Source organism: Silene latifolia, chromosome 11, assembly GCF_048544455.1.
Source record: "Silene latifolia isolate original U9 population chromosome 11, ASM4854445v1, whole genome shotgun sequence".
Lineage (NCBI taxonomy): Eukaryota > Viridiplantae > Streptophyta > Magnoliopsida > Caryophyllales > Caryophyllaceae > Silene > Silene latifolia.
In genome coordinates, this window is record NC_133536.1 from 157,477,105 (window position 1) to 157,484,049 (window position 6,945).

A 6,945-nucleotide genomic window follows, 5' to 3' on the forward strand; every position below is an offset into this window, starting at 1 on the left:
GCCAAAAAGAAACGGTAGTAGGCATACTACCAATTTTTGTTCCATTTATTTTCCTTTGTTTCTTTGAACTTTAAAACTACTATTAGAGTTGTGTGGTCTGTAGCTTCCTGGGACTACAATTACTCTGGCACCCCATGAGACAGCATTAGGTACTTCACATCGCTCTGGTGGAATTTCCTGTTTTCAGGCTTCTTTGAATGCATCACTCTGAACTCTAATATTTATGGTACATTGAAAGTGTTGCTAGCAAGACTGTCAAATGCAAACGCGGGGTGACCAGGCACATGGAACTCCAACATGCCTAACCTAATTCTCTAATAGGAGCACCCTCACCAGGCGGCTTGTGGAACATACAAAAGGGAGCCTGGCTGACTGCTTAAAGCTCATCCTGCTACCCTGGATACCACCCCCAAATGTAGCTCCCAATACCGAGTACTCAACACAATCAATCAGGGCCCCAACATGCATGCACAAACATACGGAACGCATGGATCTCTGAGCTACCAGAATCCTGCAACGTTCTATTGGTCCTAGAATAACGATAAACTTGCCTAAGGTATGCCCCTGTTGGCTTTAAACACGATGAACACACCTTGCGTCATGAACAAGGTTAAGTAGTCAGAATACGGCATATGTCTAAATAAGTCATTGGACTGACACGACAGCTAGCTAAGTCTAAATCAGCCTTCTCAGGCTGACACGACTGGTCTAAATCAGCCTTACAGGTTGACACGACCACCTCTATCCAGAACGCGACATACGCCTAAATCAGTCATTAGACTGACACGGCAGCTAGCTGAGTCTAAATCAGCCTTCTCAAGCTGACACGACTGGTCTAAATTAGCCCCGTGGGTTGACACGACTGCTACCACCTAAAACCAGCCAGTAGGCTGACACGACAGCTTCCTAAGCTAAGTACATAAAAGCTACAAGTTACGATATAAACAAAACTTGCCAAAACCAGGCAAGGGGCATTTCAAAATAGGGCCAAGCATGCCACTGAGGCAGGTATGGCCCTGAGTTCAGTCAATCGCCACCACGGTGAGAAATACAAAACAAAATGTCTAAAAATTTCATACAAGTCTGCACCACACAGGGTCAGACTACCATTCAAAGAAAGTTTAAAATAAAAAATTTTAACTAGAGGCCAGGTCGATGACCTCCCTCTCTGGCACCTCTTCTGCCTTCTCTTCCTGACCCTCCATTTCAGGTACAGGACCAGGTTGCATGCCCTCAGTACTAGAAGCCTCTTGAGCTCCCTCAACAATGGCAGCCTCCTGAAAGGAACCAGCTTCCTCAGCAACCGTCTTCTCCATCAGCGCAGGAGAGTTCACCTCGCCGACCTCAGGCATCAATACGCTCAAGTCAGGCTGAACAGGGTAAAGGGTCTCCGGCTGCCTCTCTTCCTCCACTATAGCCTGCAGGGTTGGAGGCTCAGCAAGCGCAACACGCATCCCGCTGATCTTTTACCACTAGGTAGCATAAGAAACAATGTTGGTGGCAAGGGAGATCAGCTCACTGATCTTTTCGTCAGAGCGCTTAAGGGAATCAGAGAAATTATTGCACACTTCTTGAGTGCGCGCCAACTGATCAGCTCCCTCCTTCAATTTCTTCTTGGTGTCAACTAGTTCAGCCTTCAGCTCCACCACACGCCCCCTCATGTCAGAGCGTTGCTGCTCCAAGTTAGCAATGGTCCCAGACAGCTCCTGATTCTTGGCATTGGTAGCCCGACTGGTGGTCTGCACCATGTTGATCATCTTCCTATTGTAAGAGCTGACTGGAAAGCCTGTTAAAAAAAAGAAAGAGTTAGCAGATTCGGTATGGAAGGATTCAGAACAGGTAGCAGAAGAGGAGTACTCACCATAAAGGCATTCTGCACATCATTCTCCGCCATCTCTTCAGGGGAGAATTCCGTGAAGACTTCCACCAGAGAGGGGAAGAGGATCTGGTTGATATCAGGCAAGTACGACACCTTGTCTATGTTCCCAAAGCCATGGGGAAAGTGAGCAATGATACCGCCACTAGCTGTGGTACCAGGACTCGCAGGAGGACTAGGAGGATGACGGGATAGAGGACTGACTTCCAGAGGCTGAGGGCGAACAACGCTGGAATGGGTAGGAGGCAGCAGGGGAACTCCTCTTGGACGCAGAAGGTACGTCAGGACTCCAAGCAGCCCTCTTTCTCTTAGCACTCTGAAGGATAGCCTCTAGATGGTCGACTTTGGAACCTGCAATCATCCAGATGCCAGGTGTTAGGAATACTAGATAAAACAGCAAGATATCAACCATCAGAGACGTCAAGTTAAAACAGTTAGCATGACAGTATAAGATGACATACCAGAAGACATGCTGTGAGCTGATTGTTGAGGGTTGGAGGAAGATGCAGGCGAGAAGCCATGCAACAGATCAAGGAACTTTGGTGGGTGATGTCGTCGGGTCACATCCAATCAAACACATTTATAATATTCAACAAACAACTAGTTAGCGGTAAGTCGAGGTCGATCCATAGGACGGTGTGCTTTGGGTTCTAAGTCTATCTATCCCAATTTATGCTAGTGTCATAATTTGTTTGGGTTTGTAATTGTGTCTAGACTAATGCAAACAATAAAGTAAAGAAAACAATAAAAGGGAGGATGTAAACAAATGATTAAAGGCACTAGGATGTCATGGGGTCATAGGGGATTCATGGTTTTGATCATACAAACATGTTTACAAAGTTGCAAGCAAATAGTGTTGTAAAGGAACCGAGTTGGTTTATGTCTTACGGTTCATAGGAAGAGTTGGGTCCCGGAGCCGAATCGATTAGATTGTACAACACCTACAAGTCGACTTACTTTCCTCCTATTCAACTTCTATACATGGTCTAACAAGACTCGAGTTGGTTTATATCTTACAAGTCAAGTTGAGTAGATAAGAGGTGGTAAAAATGCAAGGATTCATAGGCTTAGCATTTCATCAAACATAACATGTGCATAAAGTAGACATCACAACAAGCAAGCAATTTAATCATGTGAACATATTAGATTAAGCATGAAACAATCCCATGTTGGTTTCCCCTAATTACCCACTCATCCTAGCTAAGAGACTACTCACTCATTATCATAGGAAACATGTCATTAATGGTGTCAGTCATCACAACAAGTATAAACATGATAATAGAGTGAAGAAATGAACAATAAAGATTAAAGAGTAAAGGAATTATACCAAACTTGAGATGATCCAAATAATAAAGCAAAGAATAATAGAAGAAACTTGATTGATTGATGAAGAGTTGTCAATTCTCCAATAATAACCCAATAATCTTCAATTACCCAAAAGTAACAAACTTGAACAATAATTAAGGAGAGATTAATGTGAGATTTGTGAAAGATTAAAGAGTAGTCTATTCTAATCTACTCCTAATCTAATCGAAGAGAACTTTCTAATATGGGAATTTGATCTAATCTAAAAACTTGATAAAAGCTCCCCCTTTGATTATTTACAAATGGGGTATTTATAGTAGAGCTTCATTAGGTTAACTAAGGCTAAATTAGTAATTACATCTTTGAGTTTAGAGCAGGGAAACGCTAGTCTTTTTGGAAGGATGAGCATCTTGGCCGAAGATGTCGTGGTCCGTCCGTCCAGGGAGGAAGACGCTCGGATTCATGAGTTTGGGCACGGGCGTCTTCAAGGGAATCCGCTCGGATTCTTTGGAGGAATCCGGGCGTCTTTGTGGGAATCCGCTCGTCTCCTGTGACAGAATCCTTTTTCTTCACTTTATTTTTATTCTTGTAGGATTGGTCTTTAGTTCTCGCTTCCTCTTCATACTAGTCCATCAAACATCGTCAAATAGCTTCCGAATACATACGAAAGACGGGAATTTCCGCCTTATTATCTTCTTTCGTACAAAACATATGAAATGCGATAGAAAAGCAAAATAGAAAGGTTTTGACGGATAAAATGGCCATAGAATGTTATAATAGTATGCAAAATAGGCTCAATTAGGGGACTAAATATGCTCAAATAATGGTCACATCAAATATCCCCAAACCGAACCTTTACTCGTCCCGAGTAAAGAGGTGACTAAAACTAGACCTTTATTTAAACTAACCTACTAATATAGCCGATATGAGACAATTACCGGGTCTCACTCCGCCCCTTCAACTCACAACAAGACAACCATGAGGTAGGATGCCTTCTTGCAAGGCAAGGTGGGTCTTGCCAAAATGGCGACACATCCAAGCATTAAAGCACACAAAACAAGTAATGGATGCATCTACAAAAGGAATAGCCACTTTTCTTATCTAAGTGGCGGAAATTATCTACAAGGGAAGTAATTCAAGGGTACACACTCCTTCATAGATGCAATTTCTTCAAACTATTAAGCCTAGAAGGATACCAATAAATCACTGATGCGTGTCTTTTATATGATGTTTTACATCCTGTTTTACACGCATTTTAGAGCTCATTTTAGTAGTTTATGCTATTATTCTCCCTATTTCCGTCTACTTTCGTGTTTTTGTACATTATTGTAAAAATGTGAAGAATTCAACAGAAATTGAGCTAAATCCGTCCCCGAGTATCCTGCATTGCATTTTGACGTGGAGTATACACTTAACGAACGAGCTTGGTGCGCATTTCAAGGCCCGAAAGACAAATCCACGAGATCATAGAAGTCAAGTACCAGCTAGAGCAGTCGATCGACCACTACCTTCAGTCGATCGACCAACTCACGGGCTCCAGAAGCTACTGTACACTGCATCTCAGTCGATCGACCACCATGCTCAGTCGATCGACCACACCGCTAATCAGACGTGAATAAGAAGGTCGAGGAAAAGCAAGCCCATTGTGTTTAGGTTTTAATAATAAGTGTTATGTATATTTGCTATATAACGTAACCTAGTTTCCAGAGATATTGATTCAGAAATTTACCTAGTTTTACATTTAGTTTAGTTTATCAAATAAATAGGGTTTGAGATATTATTTTGCATTGGATTTTCGTTGTGCTTTCAATCATTTCGTTACAATCCTTCTGCAAATTTCGGTATTCCTTCTGTTCTATTTCAGTTTATCTTTATCGCATTGATAGTATAGAAATTGCTAGCTAATTTCCCAAAGCCGATATTGTTGTTTTATGTTGTCTATTTGTTCAATCGTCTTAATCATGAATTCCGTAGATTTAGTGATCAATCTTACTGTTGTTTTCACTATAGTTATGAGTAGCTAAATTGCTTGTGCTAGGATGTAGGGGAATTATAGTGTAGGCGGCGTAGAATGAACACGGACTGAATCGCGTGTCAGTCGATCGACTGACATACTTCGTTGATCGACTGACCTCGTGGGGTTTCACTTTCGTTTTAATTGTTTTAATTCTTTATTCGACAAATCGAGTGCACACGACTAGTTGAATGTTTAGGATATGACTGACCCATTAGGTCGAGAGATAGGGACAGTTGTTAGATCACCAATTAAAATGACTAAACTATGTCGAGATCGAAAGATAGGTAAAGTTTAGATTATAAGTCACTTTTCAGGACGAGAGTCAGTATTAGTGATATTAGGGACTTATAGCGAGATCGAAAGATGCTATCTATTAAGAGTGGACCGAGAGGACCTCTTGTTTCCCGCCACATGTGTTTGATTTAGACCGACTTAGTTTGCTGCCGCCGAAACTATAGTGAACCGACCATCCTAGTACCTCTTCTTTTATCTGTTTTATCCGTTTATTTAGTTTATTGTCTTTTATTGCTATTAGTATAGACCAAATCCATTCAACCCCCACTTTCGTTACCTTAGACTAAATTAGACAATTAGAAATTACATTCGCCTCCTTGTGGTTCGACCCTGTTACCACTAGCCTAGGTTAGTTTTAATAGGAAAATATAAATCTTATTTTTGGTACCTACAACGACGGGTATCAAATTTTGGCGCCGTTGCCGGGGAGGCAATTGTTCTAATTTTTAGTTGTTTTTATTTAGTCTTTCTTAGTTTAAGGGGCATCTGTTCCTTAAACTTTTCTTATATTCTTTTTGTAGTTTCTTCTTATGCGCAGGTCACAGGGTGGTGAACTAGTACCGTTCAATCCTGAGATTGAGAAATCCTTGCGCGAGTTGAGACGATCATCAAGGGTATTGCCGACAAAGGAAGAGCTGAGTACTCTGTCAAGTTACTACGAGAACGCACTGTTCGAGGAAGATCCACCTACATCTCCTGCTTCTATTTCTTCAGCTGAGACAGTCACTTCTCCAGAAATTACAGTCATGGCTGAAGAAGCAACTATAGCAAGTCATTCTGAGCCGACAAATAGAAAATCTTTACAAGGGATTCGAATTACCTGGAGCTGATAGGAAATTCGAACCAAAGCCTTCCTATATCAACCTAGTTGAGAGGAACCAGTTCAGGGGAGCTGCAAATGAAGATGCAGCCAAGCATATCGAGATATTTATCGATTACTGCTGCTCTATACCCCCGCCAACTAGTGTGACCCAGGACCAGATAAAGGAGACTATGTTTATATTCTCACTCCGTGATGCTGCAAGGGAGTGGTACAGAGATCTGGACCGAGCCGCTCATGGGATCACCGACTGGAATTCCTTAGCCCTGGCATTTTACAAAAAGTACTTCTCTGCCTCGAAGACGAATGCCATTAGAGCTCAGATCACGAGCTTTAAACAAGGGCCGGATGAGAAATTTCATGAAGCATGGGTCCGTTTCAAGAAGCTGGTGCGAACCATACCGCACCATGGGTTCGAAAAATGGAGTCTTTGCAATCAGTTCTATAACGGGCTATATGACGATCAGAGGGCTATTTTGGATGCTGCAGCCAATGGCCAATTTGCTGAAAATATGGGAGAGACTAAGGGGTGGAAGATCATTGATGACTTAGCCACCCACAAGGCTGAGTATGGGAATTCCCGGGGGAACCAAAGGAGGAGTGCTGAATCTCCTTCTGTAGCTGCACTTGAAG

The 6,945-nt window shown here is 42.2% G+C and overlaps 1 non-coding gene across 1 annotated transcript; it reads right to left on the reverse strand.

The window, feature by feature from the left end:
- Window positions 1-6,620: 6,620 nt before the first annotated feature.
- LOC141616214 (small nucleolar RNA R71) lies at window positions 6,621-6,727 on the reverse strand. Its single transcript, XR_012530572.1, has one exon. It is a non-coding gene; the product is annotated as a small nucleolar RNA R71 (small nucleolar RNA).
- Window positions 6,728-6,945: the final 218 nt, after the last annotated feature.